This window comes from Nicotiana sylvestris, chromosome 5 (genome assembly GCF_000393655.2).
Source record: "Nicotiana sylvestris chromosome 5, ASM39365v2, whole genome shotgun sequence".
NCBI lineage: Eukaryota > Viridiplantae > Streptophyta > Magnoliopsida > Solanales > Solanaceae > Nicotiana > Nicotiana sylvestris.
Genome location: NC_091061.1, coordinates 128726395 through 128752766, shown reverse-complemented (window position 1 = coordinate 128752766; position 26372 = coordinate 128726395). Strand labels below are relative to the sequence as shown.

The following is a 26372-nucleotide window of genomic DNA, read 5'->3' as shown; positions in this document are numbered from 1 at the left end:
TGAGTCACCTCTCACGACAGGATCAAGTCATGACGGAGTTGAGGCAGACGTAGTCAGGTGCTTCCACAACGCGAATGGACGTGGTCCAGTTCCTCCAGCTGCTCCTGCAAACCAAGCAATATAGAGGGTCGACAACAATACCTTAAGGGGTGAAGTTGGCTTCGACAGGGCCGGGGGGAACGGTAGTGGATCCAGTAACAACAATCCCTTTAAAACCGAACTCATTGCGGTTTATGAGGATAATAAAAGCCCGAATGGATCAAATTTCGGTCGTACCACCAGTGTTGAAAGGACCGGACTCAAAGAAATACATCCAATTGCTGTTCAAACCAAGCACGACACCAGAATTGATCTCGAAGCGATTCAAAATGCCTGACATGCCAAAGTATGATGGGACTTCAGATCCTTAGGAGTACATCACCACCTATACAACAGCGGTGAAGGGGAACAATTTAGCTTCCCATGAGATTGAGTTAGTCTTACTGAAGAAATTCTGGAAGACCCTCACGAAGGGGGCCCTGACATGGTATTTGCTCTTGCCCGAGCACTCAATAGATTCCTTCGAGATGCTCACAGATCCTTTTATTAAAGCCTATGCCGGGGCTTGAAATGTACAGACGGAAAAGGCCGACATATTCAGGATTCCACAAAGAGAGTCCGAATTGATGCGGGAGTTCATGACTAGATTCCAGAAAGAAAGGATGCTGCTACTTGTCGTACACGACGAATGGGAAACTGAAGCATTTACTAAAGGGCTAAATCCGAGAAGTTCCGATGCTTCCCGAAAATTGAAAGAAACTTTACTCGAGTTTCAGGAAACATCATGGGCGGATGTTCACAACCGATACGAATCAAAGATAAGAATTGAGGATAATCAGCTCGGTTTTCTGGCATCAACCAAGGGTCGAGACCGGGAGAAGAACAAGGAGAAATCAAAAGATGATTTCGACACAGATTGACGGTCTTCAAAAGGTAGATTTTTTCCTTATGAAAGGGCAGAAGGACGCGAAAGAGGTTTCTAGTCGACAGATAGGTTTGCTACCGATAGGAGAGCTGATCACACCTGGAATAACAGATCACTACATGACAAGGATATATCGGGTTCCAGAGATTCCTCCTACCCTAGGCTATCTGAATACGACTTCAACGTCAGAGTAGTGGAGCTAGTGTCGAATATGAGGAACATTAAGGAAGTACGGTTCCTGAAGCCAATGAGATCCGGTCCCAGTCAAAAGGATCCTAATTTGTAGTGCGAATACTATGGGACCAATGGCCACCGGACATGGGACTACCAACATTTGTGTGAGGAAGTGGTGACATTATTGAAAAATGGCCATCGCAAAGAATTCTTAAGTGGTCGGGCTAAAAACAACTACGGTCGCAATCGTGATAACTCGGCACCCTCGAAAGCAGGAGAAAACTCTCCACATTTGACGATCAACATGATTTTAGAGGGGGAATAAAATTAATGGTGTGACATTCTCGGTGGGAATTAAGATGAAAGTATCGGTAACCCACAATAAGACACTCTAGAAAGTACTTGAGGACGACATTACTTTCACGAAGGAAGACACAGATGGACTACTTCTACCGCACAACGATGCCTTGGTAATCTCTCTTAATGTGTTAGATTTTAAAAATAAACATGTTTTGGTGGACCCAGAAAGTTTGGCCCATATTATCTAGTGGAGAGTGCTGGAGCAAGACAAGCTGATCGGAAGTATCATTCCGGCCATAAAACTCATTGTCGGGTTCAATTTGGTAAGCATGACAACCCGAGGAGAGATTCTGCTGCCCACGAATGCCAAAGGGGTAATGAAGACGACCCTTTTTGAAGTAGTAGATGGCGATATGGGCTACAATATTATCCTGGGGAGATCGTGGTTGCACGAGATGAGGGTTGTGCCATCAACATATCATCAATTACTGAAATTCCCGAATCTCGAGGGCATTAAACAAATAAGAGGTGACCACTGGCAGCACGGGAGATGAACACAATCTCAGTTTCCAGTAGTAAAGGGGAGGATCATGCATCATTGCAATTACAAGAACCGATGCCTGCTCCCAAGTTGAGCAACGTCAACCAGGGGGAGGAGTCGTCAGAATGCTATCGGGTACCAGGATATTTCCAGGTACTAGAAGAAACAGACTCAATAAAGTCCACAACGAAAGAACTAGAGCAAGTCGTATTGTTCGAAAAGTTCTTGGAGAGGAAGTTCCACTTGGGGACAGGACTAAACCCTGAGCTCATATATGGATTTATTGAATTTCTTAAATTTAAAATCGAGTGTTTTGCGTGGTTACATGCGGATATGGCAGGTATCCCGCCAGAAGTTGTCGTGCACAAACTAAGCCTGGATCCTAACATCCCTCCGATAAGGCAGAAAAAATGCCCTATTGCCGAGGTCAGAAACAAAATTCGTTAAAGAAGAGGTAACTCGTTTGCTTAATATCAGTTCAATTTGAGAGGTAAAGTATCCTTACTGGATAGCAAATATAGTAGTAGTTCCAAATAAGAATAATAAATTTTGCATGAGTGTAGACTATAAAGATTTAAATAAGGCGTGCCCAAAAGACTCGTTCCCATTGCCGAACATTGATCAAATGATTGATGCGATGGTCGGGCATGAGTTAATAAGTTTCCTTGATACTTACTCCGACAACCAAATCAAGATGAACCTAGAAGATTAGGAAAAAACTTCGTTCACAACGAACATTGGCACATATTGCTATAATGTCATGCCTTTAGGGCTAAAAAATGCCAGAGCCACTTACCAGCGGCTGTAGACATGTGATTTTTGACCCTCCCCAAGTTTTTCATATTTTAGCACGTAAATATTTAATTTAGGCCTAATATAGCTATTTTAACTCATTTTTACTCTTTTACTTTTATTTTATTACAAGAAAACGAAAATTACAAAAATAGGCTCATTAATGTTTTGTAGTCATTTTTTAATCTTGAAAAAATACCAAAAAAATAGTTTTGTTTTAATGGTCGGTCTTATTTTAATAATTATTTATATTTAAATAGGGCTAATTAATATTTTTGATAATACTTCTATGTGGATAATTTTTAATTAATTAAGCTAATTTTAAGCATAGCTAGTCATAAATGCCCAAATTTCTGGCTCATTCCTTAAGTCCAATACCCAATACCCATTAAGTTAACCCTAGAGACCCTTCTAGACTCTTCATTGAAACATAAATAAATGAAAAGATCCTAAGGACCTAAGAGCAATTAACACAAAAATACACATTTAGACCTAGACCTATATAATATATAGGGTAACACCTATCAGCTAAGGGGGAGGAGAAGGCCTAAAAAATACACTGAAGGCAGTGGCGTTACACAAGACCCCACCCCTCGTACTCCATTTTCCTCACACCCCATCAGCTTCTCCTTCATTTTTCAACGCTGAACCAGCAAAAAGACGACCAAAAAAATGAAAATAACGCCTAAAGGAGCTGAAAGGCGATGCTAGAAAGAGACCCCATCGTCCTGCGTCTTTTTCTTCAATTAGAAACCTAGCGAAAACCACAGACCCTTCCCCATCGATCTTCTGCATCAACAACCAAAACAAAAATCCCTCACTCCTCAGCCGCACCCCATCAGAAAACAGAGAGAACGAGCCAGCCCCCCCCCCCCCCCCCCACCATCAAGAACGCCCAGAAAAGAAAATCAGATGTAGATCTCTGTTTTCTTCAGTTAATTTCGGATTCTTGTTCCGAAAATGGAGTTTGGTTGAAGACGTAGTTGAGTTGAAGTGCATCTCCATTTGAGTTTCCGGTCGAAGTCGGTGGTTCCGTTGAAGTTTCTTGTTGAAATCCCTGGGCTTGTGCATCAATTGCTCAATTCAGTTGCTGTAATTGACGGAATTTTACTAATTGAAAATATCCCAGGTCACTTCTTTCCCTTGTTTTTTGTGTGTGATTAAACTATGATTTGATGCCTCGGTTAAAAGGATTCAGGAATCGCGCAATTCGTTAGTTGTTAAGTGAGATTGCTGCATAACTTGTAGTTTTCTGGTTTTCGTTTTGAATCTGAGTGCTAGTAGATGCGGTTCCGCAATTTTCGAGCAGCGACGAGTTTTGTTGAACTCTTTTTCATAACGTATGCTCTGTTTCATCTCTTTGCTTGAGCGTCTCGTAATTTTTAATCCGCCTGATGGTTGTAGTTTGATTTGAGGTTGTGATTTTTTTTCTCGTCTAGCTTGAATCTATTCAAATTTTGTTGTTGTGGGGTTAAGTTCTGGAAATGATTTTTAAAAATAGGAATCGAAACAAAGATGTCGGTATTTTAACTTGATGATGACTTGAGATTATCTTTCGTTGGTTTTTCAAATGAGAAGCTCGTTAAGCCGAAAGGCTACTTGGCCTTGTTAATTTCATGTTAAGCTTTTCTTTATCATAAAGTTTTCACCCGGCCTTTTATTTTGGTGGACTCCATAAGCTCAAGTGATTCTCAAAGGTTGGTTAAAGGATCTGGTCTGTTTATTTCCCAAATCTGCCTGATTCTCCTTCTTTGATTAATATATGATGCTATAATACATGTTTCACTTAAATGCCAAAGTTGTTAAGTGATCATGCTTAAGGTGAACTTACAGGATCAAATTTATTATAGGTGGGTTTTGTTTGAGCTGTATGATTAACGATAATTACTTCCTTGCAAGAAGGCGATTGGTCATGACTGTTGCGACCAAAACACTCACGCAAGTGCTATATTTCGACAAGTAATATAGTAGTAAGTAGAGTATCGTTCCCACGAGGAATTGTGATCAACTTATCGACTGATGTAGACTCAAACAATTATCAATTCAAGCTAAATTATCACAAAATATATAAAGAACCAATTTACAACTTACTTAATAATTGCACAATAATTCAACACAAAATTACTACACCAATTACACAATATTTTGATAACAATTTTGGTAAAGATATTCCAGGGTCATGGACTTGCTAGAGATCATGCTACTATTTTAGCTTAAGATTGATTTATTGAATTATCCGGGTTATTGATTATAGGGTTAATAATATTCATAAGAATCTTTCGAGTTCTTATGCATCTATTCAAGTTAAACTAATACCTATATGTCTATGGTATTAATATTAGCAAGAATGCATTTACAACTCCTATTTTTCAACCAAACAAGGCAATTAAGTATATGTCTATCTTAATTGCAAATCTTTCACCCGATGCTCAGGATCCGGATCTTGCTCTATTTGATTCTATATGCAATCAAAAATTTCCTTTTTCAAGTTTAACTCAAGATCCGTAAATAATATTTCACTGTTAGCTACGCAGTAAAATAATTAGAAGCAGAATCAAATAAACAACCCATAACGATAGATTCAAGATCTTCAATCTAAGCTTCAAACAACAAGATCATCTAACATCCATGACCCAAGAATACTAGAGTTTTTTAGCTACTCATAATTATACAAATAACAACAATAAAAATCTTTAAACATAATATACGTAAATACTAAGAGAAGGTTTAGAAAAACTCTTTCAATCTTTGCTCCAAGTTGATGTTCCTATTGATTTTTGATAGTTGAAGATGAGTTTCCTCCTCCTTCTCTCTCTAAAAATCAGATCTTCCACTCTCTATCTGCTTAACTCCAATAATGGAGTTCTTGCTTTATGTAAATTGAGTGGGATTAAGAAGAAATTCCAATTTTACCCCTTTAAACAACCTTTCCCGAAATCTGGACTAGCGCGGCCGCGCACCTGACCGCGCTAGTCCAGTTGTCCCATATTCTTGATTCTTTTCTTGTTCTTCCACCATAATTAATTCCGAGGGGTTTTTCATTTATTGCTCCAAAATGGTTTCAATCATATTTGATTTACGTAATATACGCTTCTTTACCTGAAATGTATTCAATTCACTATTAAAGCCCATAATTCATCAATTAATCATAATATATCATTGGAATATCATCAAGCAGAAGCATAAACAATAGCTAAATCACCCAGATTTCGCTTATTATCAACACCCCACACTTAATCCATTGCTTGTCCTCAAGCAATCAAACTATTATATTAGAACTATCTCTAAAGATCCCTTCACTCAACTATTTCCCCTAACGCATTACACCGAGAACAATGTACATATGTTGCTCCTAGCAGTGAACAATCCTAGCTTTAAAGTTGAATCTCAAGTGTCATGCATATTCAAACTTCCTCAACTTGCTCTTCACAAAAGTCAAGATTTTCTTTTTTGTCACAAGTCATATGCCCTCACCATCATGCCAATAAGAAATATTTGGTAATTACTCCGCACATTCCAGTCATATACTTATAATAATCAATTAAAGCACTCACTCTCACAATAAAAGTCACATGCATGCAATTGATACCATAAGATTGCCCTTAATGTAAATCTCTACTAATGTAGGCTAGCTCAATCCAAAATCAATTAGGACTGTTTCATGGTTGTAATGAGGGCTAAGGGACGAGTAAGATGTATTTAGGAATAATGACTCAACCCCTAAGCACTTTAACACATCACACGAGCAATTTTTCAGCATAAATTCTTCAACCTACTTCTCATTTATACACAATGTCATCCCACAAATACGCCCATCTTCTTTAAGCACTCTATTAATTCATTCCCACTAACTAGAGCAAAACACAATGTAATTTTTCTTGTCACTCAATTTCTGCTAGTGGTGTATTCATTTACAACATAAGTGCACCTTTCATCCTTTTATTGGTTCCACTCAAAAGCCACCCCACACTTATTTCCTTCTTACTTCTTTTAGCGTTCTTCTCACAATTAAAGTGCTTTAAGAGGTAAAAGGATCAAAACACTGTCAATTAAGAACAAAAGTGTATAGGCTTGTAATGCGGGTGCCAAACAAAAGTCTAAAGGCTCAAAAGGGTTAACTAGGGACAAATTTTATTTGTGATAAGCAATTAAGCTCAAAAAGGTTAAAGAAAGCCTAACATCATTTTTCAAATCGAGCATCACCTAATATTTCGCTTTAATTCACATACCGGGCAAGTTCTAGACACAAATACAATGCATGGACTACACAAATACTCACCACACATGACATATGACTCATTCCAGATCAGCTCATCAAGACACTCCATTACGAGCATTCAATTCAGTACAAACATACAATTTAAGGCACTTTTGGTGAGATTCAACAATTAAGACTAAGCGTTACACTCTAAGTTCTATTGTGTTCAGGTGTGTCAACGCTATGAGTTCTCTTCTATATATGCTCACTGAAAAACTACATATGCCCGGTTCAAAATAAACCCTTGGAAAAGAACCGTGGCTTAAAGAAAAACCAAGGGAGATTTGTTATACTACCTAAAAATACCAAATATAAAAACAAAAATCTTTTTGTTGTTTTCAATAAGCTCAGTCCCTCAAGAACTCCTATCCAAAAGAATCCGTCATCGGGCCACGCCAATATTACTACTAAAAAAATATGTTTTAAGAACAATTACTCCAACAATACTAAATCACCAAAACATTTAAAAACAAAAGTGAAATAATCACGCAATCCCAAAACATTATATATTGTACCACACCACCAAAACATTCCAACAATCCAAAACAATTAAAACAACCTAAAAATCCATAATAATTACTACCATCCTTCCACCCCACACTTAAACGTAAGGCATGTCCCCATGACTTTCATTTCTAAAAAGAAAAGAGGCAAAGATACTTCCCCGAAACTTCATTCCTGATCTGAGACAGTGTCAGGATTCACATTACATGCACGCCCCAATGCTCTGAGCCAACCCATAAATTTTTTCTCTGACTTGACTTGTCGGTCAGCTATCTCCTCCACACGGTTGCCCAACCCAGTCATAGTGATGCGAAGATCCTCTACCTCTTTTTCCAATGTGTTTTGACGAGGCAATCTGGTAGATCGGGAAGATGAAGTTGCTCGTGATAATGTTGCTGTTGGTGCTGTTTGTGATGCTGATCTTGACAGTCTCGCAGCTGATGACAGTCTTGCAGCTGATGACAGTCTTTCAGCTGATGCACGGGGTGCTTCTGGCTGCGCCTCACTTTCAACATTCATTGCCTCATTTTCCTCCTCCTCATCATCATCAGAGCTGCTTGATTCTACCACCTCTACTACCTCCGGCTCTTTCCCCGTTGTCACTTTATCAGCTCGGAACTTGCTTTCCTTTTCAACCAACCCATCAGCAGGTTGATATTCTGGCACACTAGCAGCCCTGCATAGTTGAGTAACTAGTGAAGGGAAGAAGAATCCATACCTCTTGATTTTGCAGCGAGTGAACATCTCATCATACATGATTTTAGCTACGTCAAAGTCGTGACCATTAACAAAACACCAGACAAGACAAGCTCGGGGTCCATTGACTTCCGTTTTATTGTGTGATGGGATCAATCGGGCGCATATGAGATGCAACCAGCACTTTGCTTCAAATGTGAGTGCATTAGAATGAAATTTCTGCCCATAAGTCATCCAGGAAATTTCCTTGCCAGGTGCCAAAATGGTCTCAAAGAATCTTTCCCAAATTTCGTATGTGGGTGCCTTACCATAGTTATAGAAGTCATTATGCTCCTCTGGAGGTGCAGGCAGCTGATAAGCAGTACGAATTGCCTCAAGTGAAGCATTCACTGCTCTTTGGCGCACTGTGACTATTCCATTTGTATGCTCTGGAGCATTGGCATAAAATTCTCTTACAACCATGAGATTTGCCTCACCTGGTTCGTTGACGAATGTGTGTAAGCCCCTTCTCAGCAACTCATCGTGCATATGAGGGCACAACCGCTGAAGTTTTCTCATGTCAACACCTCTTTCAGGAATTGGTTTCTTTTCAGCTTTTTCTACAAATCGGTCCTGAGCTTTGGCCGAAACAAATCTTGTATTATCAAATGGGCGTGCAATTGCTGCCTCTCGTGACCTAGCTCTGCCTGTTTGGTTGCTTGAGGAAGGACCTGTGGTGCGTCTTTTTCTGGAGTTAGTCATTATACATGCAAGACAATAACATATTAACATAGCCCAATCCAAAATTCGCGGCTCAATGGGGTTACTTAGACTTCACACTCATCATTGGTCACAAACTACATTTTCTTATTCATGGGGGCTTTTTCACAAACACATTGCATGCATTGTATTATCATAACCCCTTTTACACTTGTTAGAACAATAATCACCCTTATTCACCCATAAAACATCACCAATCAAGTGGTTCTCCTCCCCACACTCATCAACCAACAATACCCCCAAGTATTTCACTAATTTATACATACAATTTATGTACAATTAACACAACATATGTATAAACACTTCAACAGAAATTCGAAAAATAGCAATAAAAATAAAAATAAATTATCACTAACATTATTCTCTGTATAAAAGAACTATACGAGAATAGTTCACTATTATTACACAATACCCATCAATACTATCATTATATTTACTTAAAACATAAAAACAAAATCTGGAAAATAACAAGAAAAATAAAAGAAGAGAAGAACTTAGAACTTAAAACTAATTTCTTACTAACATTTCAACTTATAATATCAACACCATTCTTAGAAACCAACTTTAACAACTATAACTACTTTATTTGCATATAAACAAAAATTTGAAAAAAAAAATAAAAAAAAATAAAAGAAAACAAAACAAGAATTCATACATTTGTTGGAAGAGAATGGTAAAGAAGATGAATGTGAAGATAGAGAAGAAGATTTGATGGGGATTGTTTGGGAGAAAATGGTGAAGCAAAAATGGTGGAAGAAAGGTTTGGAGAAGAGAAGGGTTTTGAAGAGGGGAAATTGGGTTAGAGAGAGAGATAATTTGTTGGAATGAGGGTTTTTGGGGAGATGGTCGTTCAAATAAGGGTAATTAGGGGGTAGGATAGTAATTTAATTAACAAATTAAAACAAAAACAAACTTAAAAAAAAAATGAAAAATTTCACTGAACTAGCGCGGTCAAATGCGCGGCCAAGACAGAGAGCCACTGAACTAGCGCGGTCAAATGCGCGGCCGCGCTAGTTAGGTGCACGGCCAAGACAGAGAGCACCCCAAAGTAGTGCGGTCAAATGCGCGGTCAGGTGCGCGGCCGCGCACCTGAGCGATTTCTGTTTTTTTTTATCAGCCCTCGTTCACCTGTATTTATTAGTACACAATAAACATCATAATCAAAAATACCATGATCGTTGGGTTGCCTCCCAACCAGCGCCTTATTTTACGTCGCGACACGACGCCATATTGCATTATACATCAATTAAATCTACTGAGGTTTTGTGACGTTGAATGTCACCACCCCAATAATGTTTAATTCGTTGCCCATTTACCAAGAAAGTACCACTTGAATTTGTGTCTCGTAATTCAACTGTTCCATGAGGAGTCACGCTTACTACAACGAAAGGGTCTGCCCCACGAGACTTAAGCTTTCCTGGAAAAAGCTTTAACCTTGAATTAAACAGAAGAACTTCTTGACCCGACACAAACTCACGATGTTGGATGTGCTTATCATGCCACCTCTTGGTTCTTTCTTTATATAACTTGGCATTTTCATAAGTATGCAACCGAAACTCATCAAGTTCATTGAGTTGTAACAGTCTTTTTTCACCGGCTAAGTCCATATCCATATTTAGCTTTTTGATTGCCCAATAAGCTTTGTGTTCTAGCTCAACAAGCAAATGACATGCCTTTCCATAAACCAACCTGTATGGAGAAGTACCTATTGGAGTCTTGTATGCAGTTCGGTAAGCCCACAATGCATCTTCTAACTTACCGGTCCAGTCCTTCCTATTTGCGCTCACAGTTTTCTCCAAAATCTGTTTTACCTCCCTGTTTGACACTTCAACTTGACCACTCGTTTGAGGGTGATATGCAGTAGCAACCTTGTGTCTCACACCATATTTTGCTAGGACATTTTTCAACAATTTATTGCAAAAGTGTGTTCCTCCATCACTTATCAACACTCTTGGAGTTCCAAAGCGTGTGAAAATGTGCTTCTTTACGAAACTTACCACTACCTTCACATCATTAGTAGGAAGAGCAATGGCCTCAACCCACTTAGACACATAATCAACTGCAACCAAAATATATCTGTGCCCATTAGAATATGGAAATGGTCCCATGAAATCTATTCCCCAGACATCAAAGAGTTCTACTGCCAAAATATTTTGTAAAGGCATCTCGTGCTTCTTCGTGATCGTTCCGGTTCTTTGGCACCTGTCACAATTTTTAACAAAAGCATGTGCATCTTTAAATAATTTTGGCCAGTAAAAACCTGATTGCAAAACCTTTTGTGCAGTTCTGTCTCCCCCATGATGACCTCCATAAAGAGAAGAATGACAGTCATGCAATATTGCATTCATCTCCTCCTCAGGGACACACCTTCTTACCAATTGATCTGCGCATTGCTTATATAGAAAAGGCTCGTCCCACATGTAGAATCTCACATCATGTAAGAACCTTCTTCTATGGTCAGCTGTGAATTCTGGTGGAATCACCCCACTTGCAATGAAATTCACATAATCAGCATACCACGGGGTTTCATCCGAAGTGATAGCTAGCAAATGTTCGTCAGGGAATGTTTCTTTGATTGATTCTCCTTCAGTGACATGGCCTCTATTTTCCAGCCTGGATAAATGATCTGCAACCCGATTCTCTGTTCCCTTTCGATCTCGAATCTCCAAATCAAATTCCTGCAAAAGAAGAACCCATCGAATTAACCTTGGCTTGGCATCTTTCTTTGCAAATAAATACCTTATAGCGGAGTGATCTGTGTAAACTATGACTTTTGTCCCCACTAGATAGGATCTAAACTTATCAAATGCCCATACTACTGCGAGCAACTCTTTTTCAGTAACAGTGTAATTCATTTGAGATGAATTAAGAGTTCTACTCGCATAGTGAATGGAACAAAATATTTTCTCCTTCCGCTGCCCCAAAACAGCTCCAATGGCTATATCACTTGCATCACACATCAATTCAAATGGAAGTTTCCAATCTGGAGAAATGATAATCGGTGCAGTAACTAATCTTCGTTTCAGCTCATCAAATGCTTTCAGACAAGCATCATCAAACTTGAAAGATGTATCTTTCTCAAGAAGCCTGCACAAAGGAGATGAGATTTTTGAAAAATCCTTGATGAAACGACGGTAAAAGCCCGCATGGCCTAAGAAACTGCGAATGCCTCTAACGGATGTTGGTGGAGGTAATTTTTCGATTACTTCCACCTTTGCTTTATCCACCTGCAATCCATTCTTGGACACTTTATGCCCTAAGACTATGCCTTCACGTACCATGAAATGGCATTTTTCCCAATTTAGTACCAAATTTGTTTCTTCACACCTAGCAAGGACCTTATCAAGATTCATTAAACATTCATCAAAAGAACATCCAAATACAGAAAAATCATCCATAAATACTTCCACAAATCTTTCAACCATATCAGTGAAAATAGCCATCATACACCTTTGAAAAGTCGCAGGTGCATTGCAAAGACCAAATGACATTCTTTTAAATGCATAGGTCCCATAGGGGCATGTAAATGTGGTCTTTTCTTGGTCTTCTGGGGCTATAACAATTTGATTATATCCCGAGTAGCCATCCAAAAAACAGTAGTATTCCTGCCCGGCTAATCTATCAAGCATTTGGTCAATGAAGGGAAGGGGAAAATGGTCTTTCCGGGTGACATTATTCAATTTTCTATAATCTATGCAAATCCTCCACCCAGTAACAGTTCTAATGGGAATCAAATCATTATTTTCATTTGTTACTACGGTCATTCCTCCTTTCTTTGGAACACATTGGACTAGACTTACCCATTTGCTATCAGATATTGGAAATACAATACCTGCATCAAGCCATTTAATCACTTCTTTTCTTACCACCTTTTTCATGTTCGGATTTAGGCGGTGTTGTTGTTCTATGCTTGGCTTGTGCTCTTCCTCCATGAGAATTTTATGCATGCAAAAAGCTGGATTAATACCTCTTATGTCGGACATTGTCCACCCAATTGCTCTTTTATGCTCACGTAGTACTCTTAACAATTTCTCCTCCTGCAATTCAGACAAGTCAGCCGAAATAATAACAGGTAACGTTTCAGAACTACCCAAATAAGCATAATGAAGATGAGAAGGTAAAGGCTTTAATTCCAATTTGGGAGCTTCTTCAACTGAGGGCTTCAGAGGACGACCATCTGGCCTGTTCAACGGTTCAAAGGGATTAAAACCTTTTATATATTCACATGTTGCATTCAAATTATGTTTCATCTCCTCAACCTCATCATTATTCTCCAAACTTTCAAACAACACAATTGCTTTTTCTAAAGAATCCTGCAAATATACGCTTGAGGTAACAAGTTGTTCATCAATCTCCATGACAGATATCATAGACAATTCTTCATACTGCCGAGGAAGTTGAATTGCTTTATATACATTAAAAACAGCTTCCTCGTTGTCAACTCTCATGATCATTTTTCCTTCTCTTACTTTAATTATAGCATCACCTGTAGCCAAGAGAGGTCTTCCCAATATAATAGGAACTTTTTCATCAGCCTGAAAATCCAAGATAATGAAATCAGCTGGGAAAATAAATTTCTCAATTTTCAGTAGCACATCTTCTATCACCCCTTCCGGGTAAGCTATGGACCTGTCTGCTAGTTGCAACATCAATGTGGTGGGTTTTGGAGCTCCCAAACCCAATTGTTTGTACAAAGACAATGACATCAAATTATGCTTGCTCCCAAATCACAAAGTGCATGACCTACGTCAACATTGCCTATTCTTACAGGGATAGTAAAGCTGCCAGGGTCCTTAAGCTTTTGAGGAAGCTTATTTTGGACCCTTGAAGTGCACTCTTCAGTAAGTGCAACTGTTTCAAATTCAGTCAGTCTCCTCTTGTTAGCCACAATGTCTTTTATGTATTTGGCATATTTTGGAATATCACGAATCACATCTACCAACGAAATATTCAATTGAATCTGACTCAACATAGAGAGAAATTTGTTGAACATGCGATCGTCATTCTTTTTCTGCAATCTTTGTAGAAGAGGTGGTGGTGGTCTTGGAATATTTACAGGTGCTGAAATTGTATCATCTTTCCTTACTTCCTGTGTTGCTTTGGGAATCAATTCACCCTCAGGTACAGACTTGTCTTTTCTCTTCTTTGGAACTTCTTCTAATTCCCTTCCAGTTCTAAGTGTAATTGCACTAACTTGTGGATTTTTCTCTGTATCACTTGGAAGAGCACCTGCAGGCCTAGTATTTTGATTTGCAGCTAGCTGTCCCAATTGTCTTTCAAGATTTCTAAAGTCCGTTCTGAGTTGTTGATTGTCTTGCAACAATTTTTTCAGCAATTCATTTGTACTTTCTTCTGCTTGTTGTGGAGGCCTTTGAGGTTGATTAAAATTTCCTTGGGGTCTATATTGATTCTGATTTGATTGATTTCCAACCCAAGAGAAATTAGGATGATTCCTCCAATTTGCATTGTAAGTGTTCCCATATTGTGCCTGTTGGTTCATCGGCCCTCTGCTTTGTTGCCCCATATAATAAATAGATTCAGGATTCGTTGGTCACATGTCACTTGTGTGATTATCTCCACACATTTCACAACAAACTGACATTTGTTGAACCTGCTGCATTGGTTGTGATGGTCCCATTGTCATTCTGGTCATTTGATTTGCCAATTTTGCTAAATCTGCTCTCATGGCGGAAATGTCATCCAATTCAAGTAACCCTGCTTTCTGTTTTATTGCTCTCCTTGGTTCTCCTTCACCTTGCCAATTATGATCATTAGCAGTAAAGTTATTTAGCAGAAGTTGTATTTCACTGTATGGTTTTGCCATGCAACTACCTCCACAAGCTGAATCAAGATTCATTTTGGAAGTTTCGTCTAATCCATCAACAAAAGTATGGCCCAATACTTCATCAGTTTGACAATGATGAGGACAATCCCGAAGTAGTTTCTTGTATCTTTCCCAAGCTTGGCGAAGAGTTTCACCATCCCGTTGTTGAAACCCAAGAATCTGACTCCGCAAAAACTTTGTCTTTTTGGTGGGAAAAAACTTGATTAGGAATTTCTTTGCTAAATCATCCCAATTGTGGATTGAATTAGCTGACTCTTTTTGCAACCATTCTCTAGCATCCCCCAATAATGAAAAGGGAAATAAGGTCAGCCTGACATAATCCTTGGAAATATTTGGATAATTGTAAGTATCCGTTATTTTCAAAAAATTTTGAATGTGCCTTTGTGGGTCTTCATGAGATAGACCAACATATTGCCCAGTGGACTGTATCAGCTGCACCATGTACTGTTTAAGCTCAAAGTGACCGGTGATTTCAGGCTTCACAATGGCCTGAGTCATATTAGCAAGGTTTGGCCTTGCTGCTTCTATCACCGCACGTTCTTGATTACCTGCCATCACTGTTGGCTGTGGTTGAACTTGAATGTCCAACTCTCTTTCTGTTTTGTTTCTAGCTTCCCACTCCTTCCTTGTTCTATGAATTGTTCGTTCAATTTCAGGATCAAAAGGGAAGAGGTTGTTTGTGCTTCTACTCCTCCGCATTCAAGAGAAGAGCCTGCGCAACACAAACAAAGTAGATGGAAAATTTAGGTTTTTATTAACAGCTACCTAATAAAATTTTAAAACAGTCAAGTAGCTAATTTCAACTCCCCGGCAACGGCGCCAAAAACTTGTTGCGACCAAAACACTCACGCAAGTGCACGCGATCGACAAGTAATATAGTAGTAAGTAGAGTATCGTTCCCACGAGGAATTGTGATCAACTTATCGACTGATGTAGACTCAAACAATTATCAATTCAAGCTAAATTATCACAAAATATATAAAGAACCAATTTACAACTTACTTAATAATTGCACAATAATTCAACACAAAATTACTACACCAATTACACAATATTTTGATAACAATTTTGGTAAAGATATTCCAGGGTCATGGACTTGCTAGAGATCATGCTACTATTTTAGCTTAAGATTGATTTATTGAATTATTCCGGGTTATTGATTATAGGGTTAATAATATTCATAAGAATCTTTCGAGTTCTTATGCATCTATTCAAGTTAAACTAATACCTATATGTCTATGGTATTAATATTAGCAAGAATGCATTTACAACTCCTATTTTTCAACCAAACAAGGCAATTAAGTATATGTCTATCTTAATTGCAAATCTTTCACCCGATGCCCAGGATCCGGATCTTGCTCTATTTGATTCTATATGCAATCAAGAATTTCCTTTTTCAAGTTTAACTCAAGATCCGTAAATAATATTTCACTGTTAGCTACGCAGTAAAATAATTAGAAGCAGAATCAAATAAACAACCCATAACGATAGATTCAAGATCTTCAATCTAAGCTTCAAACAACAAGATCATCTAACATCCATGACCCAAGAATACTAGAGTTTTTTAGCTACTCATAATTATACAAATAACAACAATAAAAATCATTAAACATAATATACGTAAATACTAAGAGAAGGTTTAGAAAAACTCTTTCAATCTTTGCTCCAAGTTGATGTTCCTATTGATTTTTGATGGTTGAAGATGAGTTTCCTCCTCCTTCTCTCTCTAAAAATCAGATCTTCCACTCTCCATCTGCTTAACTCCAATAATGGAGTTCTTGCTTTATGTAAATTGAGTGGGATTAAGAAGAAATTCCAATTTTACCCCTTTAAACAACCTTTTCCGAAATCTGGACTACCGCGGCCGCGCATCTGGCCGCGCACCTGACCGCGCTAGTCCAGTTGTCCCATATTCTTGATTCTTTTCTTGTTCTTCCACCATAATTAATTCCGAGGGGTTTTTCATTTATTGCTCCAAAATGGTTCCAATCATATTTGATTTACGTAATATACTCTTCTTTACCTGAAATGTATTCAATTCACTATTAAAGCCCATAATTCATCAATTAATCACAATATATCATTGGAATATCATCAAGCAGAAGCATAAACAATAGCTAAATCACCCAGATTTCGCTTATTATCAATGACCTTCTCTGTTCTAATTGTCACTGCTTTTTCCGCCATTTTTGTATGCCCCTACGATATACTCTGGCACCTTTGTTCTGAATATTGCCTCGCATACCTTTCTCTAGTTAGCATTTTGTTTGGTTAAGAAGTATTTAAGGTTTTGTCATTTTCCATGCCAAGTTAGGTGCAGATCCCTTGTACAAGTGTAAGTCCATGAGATTAATTTCGAAATTATTTAATGATTGTTGGTCACCTAGAATGAGGGAGTGGAGGTATGGCTTTAACTGGGAAGTGTAATGGCCCTCGCTTAATTAATTTTTAATCCTTAGAAATTGAGGTATGCCATTTAGTTGAATTCCCATGGCCCTCGCAAACTTGAAAGTGCGTAGTTGCTTTAGGTACGACATTTTAATAATTTACCTTCCTAAACTCAGGTGCGCATTTATGTGACCCAAATTCAAAACTCAACAATGTTATATAAAGTGTGTTGCGAACTCTGGGTACATTTATGTGATGTGGTTCAAGATATATTTTAAATGACGTTGCAAATCTTTCTTTAAATATGGTTAAAAGTGGTTTAAAGTTAAAATGCACATAGGTTAAAACATGTAATAAAAATCAGATAATTGAGCCAGTAATAACAGTTGAGCGACCGTGCTAGAACCACGGAATCCAGAAATACCTAACACCTTCTCCCGGGTTAACAGAATTCCTTACCCGGATTTTGTATTCGCGGACTGTAATACAGAGTCAATCTTTTCCTCGATTCGGGATTTGAACCGGTGACTTGGGACACCATAAAATTATCTCAAGTGGCGATTCTGAATTTAATAAATAAATAATCTCGTTTCGATTGTCACTTTAAGTTGAAAAAAACTCCCTTATATACCCCTTCACGGGAGTGTAGGAAAAAAGAGGTGTGACAGCAGCTCGTAAACAAAATGTTTGAAAAGAAAATAGGTCAAACCATGGAAGTTTACATAAATGATATGCTAGTTAAGTCTTTGAACGCAGATGATCATCTTAAACACCTGCAAGAAACCTTTGACATCCTAAGGAAGCACAACATGAAGCTCAACCCCGAGAAGTGTGCATTCGGAGTTTGTCCCGATAAGTTCTTGTGATTCCTGGTGTGGCAAAAGGGTATCGAAGTTAATCCCGATAAAATGAAAGCCATCGAAGACATCCCTGACCAACTATCAAGTGTAAAAGTGGTTCAAAGTTTGACAATAATATTGACAGCTTTAAGCAGGTTCATTTCCTAGTCTTCAGAAAAATGTCATCGCTTCTTTTCACTCCTCAAAAAGAAGAACAACTTCAAATGGACTCTGGAATGTCGGCAAGCTCTAAAGGATTTGAAAAGGTATTTATCGAGTCCTCCAATACTATCAAAACCAGAGGAAGGCGAACAACTGCTGATCTGCTTATCGGTCTTGGATGTAGCGGTAAGTGTCGTTCTAGTCCATGAGAACGAAGGTATGCAATCTCCTATCTATTATGTTAGTAAAATTTTAATAGGAGCAGAAACTCGCTATCCACATCTGGAAAAATTGGCCTTAACTCTAGTAGTCGCTGCTCGAAAGCTTAGGCCTTATTTCCACTGTCATCCGATAGCCATGGTAACCACTTTTCCCCTGCGGAATATCCTTCATAAACCTGAACTTTCAGATAGGCTGGACAAGTGTATAGTCGAAATGAGTGAATTTGACATAGAGTATAAACCTAGGACTGCGATTAAGTCACAAGTTTAGGCCGACTTTATGGCCAATTTCAGCCCGGGACTGTTACCTTTAGCTACCAAAGAAGTAGTTATGGTGTCATAGTCGACATCAGGAGTTTGGACATTGTTCACGGATGGAGCTTCCAACGTGAAAGGGTCCGGGTTCGGTGTAGTGCTAATCATGCCCTGGGGGGAAACCCTAAGGTAGGCTATAAGAACTGTGCCTCTTACTAACAATGAAGCAGAGTATAAAGCTTTGGTTGCAAGACTTGAGTTGGCCTGAGGATTGGATTCCGAGGTCTTAGAAATCAAATGCGATTCCCAATTGGTAGTACATTAGGTCTAAGGGATCTTCGAAGCCAAAGTGGATCGCATGCAAAAATATGTAGTGAAAGCCAGGCTCTGCTTGCACGGTTCAGGGAATGGTTAATTACCCACATCCCGAGAGAAAAAAACACAGAGGTAGATGCACTAGCCAATCTGGTATCGTCCACGGAAATGAAGGGATCAGACTCCGATATGGTCATGCAGCTTATGCATTCGATATTGGACGCAGATGACTATTATGAAGTAAACGCGACGAATCTGGTCTGGGACTGGAGAAATGAGATCATTGACTATCTCGAGCATGAAAAACTGCCTGAAGATGCCAATGCATCTTGGGCGCTACGCACTAAAGTAGCTCGATACAACTTCAAGGGAGGTCAATTGTATAGTTCTTTCCAAGGCCTGTTGGCCCAATGTTGGGGAGCTTCCAAAGCTAACTATGTCATGATAGAAGTCTACGAAAGGATCTACAGAAATCACTCGGGTGCGGATTCCTTAGTGTTAAAGTTAATTAGAGCAGGATACTACTGGTCCCCGATGGAACAAGACACTAAGACTTATGTATAGAAATGCGATAAGTATCAAAGCCATGCACTGTTGGTACATCAACTAGTAGAGCTACTGCACTCCGTTTTGTCGCCTTGGCCATTCATGAATGGGGAATGTATATAGTCGGTCTGCTCCGCCAGCCCCCGGTAAGGTTAGATTTCTTTTGATTTTAACTGACTGTTTTTCTAATTGGGTTGAAGCAGGAAATCGGTGAGCGCGAAGTGTTAGATTCCTTATGGGAGAATATTGTTTGCAGATTGTGATACTAAAAGAGATGGCCTACGACAACGGGCCATAATTTATAGGCGCAAAGGTCACTAAAGTCCTTGAAGATTTGAAAATCAAAAGGATCACATCATCACCCTATCACCTGAGCGCAAACGGTCAAGCAGAATCAACAAACAAGGTGATTATCCAAAATCTCAAAAAGATATTGGAAGCAACCAAAGGCAAATGGCCCGAAAAGCTACCAAGAGTACTATGGATGTATAAAACAATGGCCAAATCAAGCATGGGGGAGACTCTTTTATCTTTTGTATATAGAGTAGAAGCCTTGATCTCGGTGGAAGTAGGAGAACCTATCTTGAAATATTTTCGGGTGGACGAAGAAACAAACAACGAAGCATTGTTGGTCAAATTGGAGCTGCTCGATGAATGCAGGGACTTGGCGCACATAAGGATGGCAGCCCAAAAACAAAGAATGAAAATATATTACACTCAAGGAGTCAACCTCCGTTATTTCAAAGTAGAAGACTTGGTTTTAAGAAAAGTAACTTAGAAGGCCCCTACCGGGTTTCAGTTATCACTAGGAAAGTGTCATACGAATTGGAAAATCAAGAGGGAGTAAAATTGTCGAGCAACTAGAATGTGGCACATCTCAAAAGGTTTTTAACGAGGAAGCAACGAAAAGCATACTACGAAGGAAGCTTCGTTAGTAGAAATAAGACCTTTAAATGACAAGACATGCAGACAACGAGCCATTACAGAGCGGTTAGATAGTCTTTTTCTCGGTAGCAAAGTTTCTACCGGGAAGTAAAATTTGCTATCGAGCCAAAGATTACCCGACCGTTCACGAGTTCAAGACACTGGGGGATTGTTAGATAATCTTTGGCTCAATAGCAAAGTTCCTAAGGGAAAATGAAGCTTGTTATCAAACTAAAGATTATCCAACCATTCACTAGTGGAGACTTCCAGTGTTCAAATTCGCATTATTCGTATTCAAACACCGAGGGGATGATATGAGAATACGACATTGATTGACACATCTACTAGGACTACGAAATCCGGAAACAAAGTTTTATCATCGGGACATTGCGCAACCAGCCCCGTAGAAACAAGTTGTACAATTTAGCCACAAGTAATGGCAATTTATTTTTAGCACACCGAATACTTATGTACTTTTGAAAATGGAATGAATAAAGTAAATTCCTTTTATTTTTATCCTTTTTATTGTCCCATCGATGAGTTAATTTTATCATATGAAAGTTAAACAAGTACTTCAAATGCTAGTGGCATAATGAACAGGAGACGTCCTCTTCAAGAGCACCATAAACCTAATAGGGCCCTCTCTTATGAAACCCTCATGGTAAAGGGTTAATTTAGGAAGAACTTATGCCCAGAATTCAAATGCTATCGGAGAAAAATACACCCGAAGCTCGCATAACTCGACGCAAAAAGTAAAATTTGCGCAATACTTAAACGAAAACTACGCAAAGAGAAAAACTTGCACAATACTTAAACGAAAAAAAATACTTCTATATACAACAAACGTGCCAAGCAGCACAAGTACAAACATATGGAAAATAAAAACAAAGTGAAAAGAAAGAAAAAAGCTCTGCTACTGCATCCCCGGAATTGGAGGAAGAAAAATATCTACACCCCCAGAAGAAGTAGGAGGATCCGCCGCCGGATCAAGATCTTGGCCTTCCATCATCCCCTTCGGGTTCTTCTTCAGTTCCCGAGAACTCAGAACCAGAACCAAAAGATTAAGTAGCATCAGGTTGGACCGAGAGACCCCTTCGGGCAGTCGACTCCAGCTCACGAGCCTTGGCGATTGCGGCATCAAATTTAATGACGCCTGCTTTGGCCTCTTCCAAGGTTTTTCTCCTCATTCTATACATAGAATATATTTTTTCAACAATGAGGGAAGCCACTCGGTGCTGAAGTTCTTTCTTAAGACGGTCAAACTTAGTCGAAAGGTTATCCCGCTCAAATCTAGCGGCCTGGAGGCCGACATTAAGGTTGCGGATAGTGGAGTTAAAAACTTTATTATGCTCTATGAGTCTCTTATGCCTCTCTTCCAACCGGGCATACTTCTCCTCAGCAGCATCAACTTCTTCATCTTTGGAGTTCAAGGCTGCCTCCAAATTATTCAGTCTTTCAGTAGAGGTAGCCTCGCGATCGGTAGCAGCAAAAACACCATTTTGGACCTCAACCCACTTTGCCTTAGCTTCTTTCAATTGTACCCTTAACAGGGCGGACTCTTGGCTAAGGGTCACTACCTTTTGCTCACTTTGCTACAACCGAGCCTCCAACTTAACGGCCTCAGCAGCTTGTGCTTCCAGTTTTGGGAGGCGGGCAACAATTTGATCCCGCTCGGCCAATAATTGATCTCGCTCAGAGGTGATTTTCTCCTTGTCAAGGATCAACCTCTGAAGGCCCTCAGAAGCAAGGAAGTTAGCCTACAAAACAGAAGTACAAATTAAATCCTGCCATAATAAAGATAGAAGGAAGAAAGATCGTAGCGTCGTTGCATTGTGCATGACATTGTTTACCATTCTCTCTCGAGAGAGATTGTATTATATTCCTATCCTTCTCTAAAGCCAGAGGCTTCAAATAATTAGCAATTTCCACTGGCCGGGACAATAGATGGTATCCGGTAGAAACTGAGAGGGAAACACTCCTCCTCCTCTAGGCTCTTCGGAGGAGGTAGAATAATTATGCCCAAAATTCCTGTGAACTGGAGAAGAGGGATATCCTCCTCTCGAATGACTACAGCCGGTGGAGACTATATCGCAATTGATGGTGGCGAAGGCAAAGTTGGCGAAGATGGACATGAAGCTGATAGCTTTGTAGGTTGACACGAAACTATAGCAAAAGCATTGCTAGTTGTTTGTTGCTCATCAACCAAAGATGGAAATGACCTGGTACCCACCCTCACGATACCGGGAACGGTGACTGGGACTCTGAAGCGAGAGTTAGCATCTTCAACTACAACATATTCCCTCTAAAGCACCGGGACGTCGTCCTCGGTTGCGTAACTAGATCAAAAGATTCAACATTTTGTTGAGATGATGAAAGTCGTCGTCTTCTATGTAGAGAAGCCCCCTCATCACTGGTTCCTCCATCATCATCGGTTACCATAGTGTCTATGGCTGGCTCGGAGACGACGCTTATCACCATAGTATCCGCGGCTGGCTCAGGTGCAACGCTCTTCGCCTTTTTATTTTTGCCTTAGTCGTAAAGGAACATCGCCTTTTTTGTTGCTTGTTCTACGTACGGGGAATCCGAGAAAAAGCACTTGCACCGGAAGCAAGCTTGATGACAAGCAATAAAAAAGGCGACCTTCAACTAAAAAATTGCCAATGACAAGCACCACAATATCAGCAACCTCGCCGCATCACCAAGATCAGCCAAAACGTCCTCCTCAGGGATGGTAGCAGAGCCCTGAGGAAGACCTGAATTCAACAGGAAAGAAAAGTTAGCCAATTTTCCTATACGAAAAGAAAAAACAAGATAAGTTCAACCAACCATGATTTTTGGCCTTCTACCCGTATTTAAGGGCTAGTTCTTTACACTTGCGGGTGTCAGGCGTAGTGACTGTTGATACCAAAAAATTTTCTCATATATTTTAACATGCATATATATTTTCAAAATTATGCACATGCATTTACAAACATGCACAAGCATTTCTATAATTTGTTTCATAATTTTAAAGGCTTTCAACCAATTTATTTCTGCATTTTTACTATTCAAACATCCAATAATTATACCTCATATTATTTTTATGATGATTTAATCTTATAAATTCATCATTTATGCCCAAATAGTGCTTAAATATTTTAATTACATTTTTTATAATTACATTTGTATTTTTAAGCTAGAATTGCATATTTTGCAATAATAGCCCATATACATGCATAATTATATTATCTATACAGAAAATGAATTTTTATATTTATATAATCTTGGTAAATATTTTAAATCATTTTTATGTACAAATAATATTTTTGTTATTTATTAATTATTTTTATAAATTATTTTTATTGATTTAATTGGGTATTTAAAATCTAGCATTTTTCCAATTAATTTCGGACCTAGACTAACCCAATTTACCTAGCCCAATTACCCTAACCCAAACCCATTAACCCAGTCCCCATACCCATTTTAAAATCGACCCATCTCCTTCTTTAAATCACAGCCATTGATCTCTGAAAATCAACGACTCACATCCCTTCACCCCTTTTAGTTATATCCCTCCACCCTAACCCTAACCCCATTTTATCTGTTTCGCCGCCTTCAAACGCTCTCGTTTCTCCCTCACCTCTCAAACCCTAACCTGCCGTCACTAATCTCCTAACAATTCCTATACGGAAATAGAATCATTCTTTGATTCCTTACCATATTTGGCCTTACCTCTTCACCAGCTACTCCTTTTTGATATTATTTGACTAGTTTGCCTCAAATGGCAAGTTAATCTCGAGAGATGCGGACTAGATCTGGTTCAAAATCTCTTATGTTGTGGTTGTTTCCTTATGTGTTCATCATAACCTCTGTGAGTACGAATATGTTTTCCTATCCTTCAGTTATGGTCTCATGTTTTGATTCGGACTAGATCTGGTTCGATTCTGTTTGTTTTATGCTATTCTCCACCTATATTTTGCTCTATTACTAACAAATCCGTCCATTTTTAGTTGAATCTTCTACTTATCCTAAAATTAGGGTTCAAGATCTTTCAAGATCTAAAATGATTTTTCTTTCTTTGTATTTTTTTCTTTAAAGTTTCAGTATATCTGCCTCTGTGTTCATATTTTCTTTACTATTTATTATTGATTCTGTTTACCCTAAAATTTAGGGTTTTTGATTTCTTAAAAACGACTAAATCTATGTATTTCCAACTCTATTATAGTTTCCCCTTTTGTTTTCTACGCTGATTTTAGTTACCCTAAAATCTAGGGTTTTGATTTTTCGAACAAATATGGTTCAAACCTTAATTATTTCTATCTATATGTCTTCGTGTATTTATCAAAGCTTTTGTGTTTCTGTTTTTTCTTTTGCTTACATTAAGTTAGGATTGTCATTATTTTGTATTTTTTCCTTTAAATATTTCTGTCTATTTGCCTCTATGCATCTTTCACTCTTGCCATTAATTGTTGGCTAGTTTTATTTACCCCAAAATTAGGGCTTCTAAAAGCTTTACCAAGATTTTAATCTTTCTCATCTCGCATGTACTGATACTTTCCTTATTCTGTTCATCCTACCTTGTTCCTTTATTTCTTCACCTTGTTTGCTGATTGATAATTGGTTCTATATGATACTTACCTTATTCGGAATAGTACTTGCTTGATTGCTCGCTAATTGACTAAACTATGTATTATCTTCCCCTAAATTAAACTCCTCATTGATTCCGGAATTATTTCTTTACCTTATTTAACCTAGTACTTAATTACTAATCAATTCCGTATAAGGTTTTCCTTAAATCAAGTAGTACTAGCCTGACTTTACTCGATTCTGTCTTGTTAATTAATTCATGTTGATCTTAATTGATTGTTAGTTGATTTTCATTATCTTGTTTGTTTTACTCTATTGCATGCTATAAAAACCCTTCCGCTCTCCCCTTTAGAGACATCCGAACTCTCCTATCCTCACCACAAAACTAAAACTCTCTCTTACTCCTATTCTGATTTTTGTACTAAATGGCTATTATTTGGCCGGCTGAATGCCAAGGCCAAATTGTTCTGGAACTTAACTGCTACTGCATCTTTACTTTCTTTTCTTCATCTGGTATGTTCTAACCTTTGCAATTCCTGTCTCTATGCATTGTTTGATTAACTTGCTTCAATTCCTAACATAATTTTGTTTGCTATGTGATTACCTGACTTCGCTTGATCATGCTAAACTAAGTTATCTCTAATAATGTGAAACCCTGTTTAAATCAGTTGTATATTCCCTGTTCCGAACATGGCTAGATACTGCAAGCATGTAACTAATATGTAGCTAATTCTGTCTGTTAATTCAAGTATCCTTGCTTTTGTAATTAATGATATGAGTATCCAATTTAAACAAACACCAATCTGTTTGAATCATGTGCTGAATATGGATTCTGTTTGCAACTCTGTAGTCTGAATCTATTTGTTTCTGAAAATTAAATTGTTTTCCTAAAGCTGCCCCCTTACCTTCCATGTACCAGTTCTCAAATGGCTACTCTTAGTCCCTTAGGTTCCTACCACCGAAGGTGTGAGCACTGCTTAGGGTCCTTGAGACTCCTTTCAACTCTAACACATTGGGGCTGGTTTCCCAATCCTTTATGAATTTTGTGTTGAACATCTGATTCTGGTGTGAGTATTGCATGGGGTCTCCGAGGCCCTTGGGAACTTTGACACACCAAGAACCTAATTTTATGTGCTATGGACTGCCATTATGCTCAGAGTTGCTATGTTTGAAGGCCTGGTTCCCAGGTTATTTTTGGGCCTATGAAGGCTCCCTATAATGTAACAGATGCTCTTATGTAATTTATTCATTCGGGGCTGTAATAATCTCTATAATAAACAGATTTGGAGCTTATTAGTAAAAGCTGGGGGGTCTATTCTTATA

General features: G+C 38.6%; 1 long non-coding RNA gene across 1 annotated transcript; it reads left to right on the top strand.

The window, feature by feature from the left end:
- Positions 1-3315: 3315 nt before the first annotated feature.
- Positions 3316-26372, top strand: LOC138891291 (uncharacterized). The gene is made up of 2 exons (XR_011407673.1): positions 3316-3900; positions 25969-26372. It is a non-coding gene; the product is annotated as an uncharacterized lncRNA (long non-coding RNA).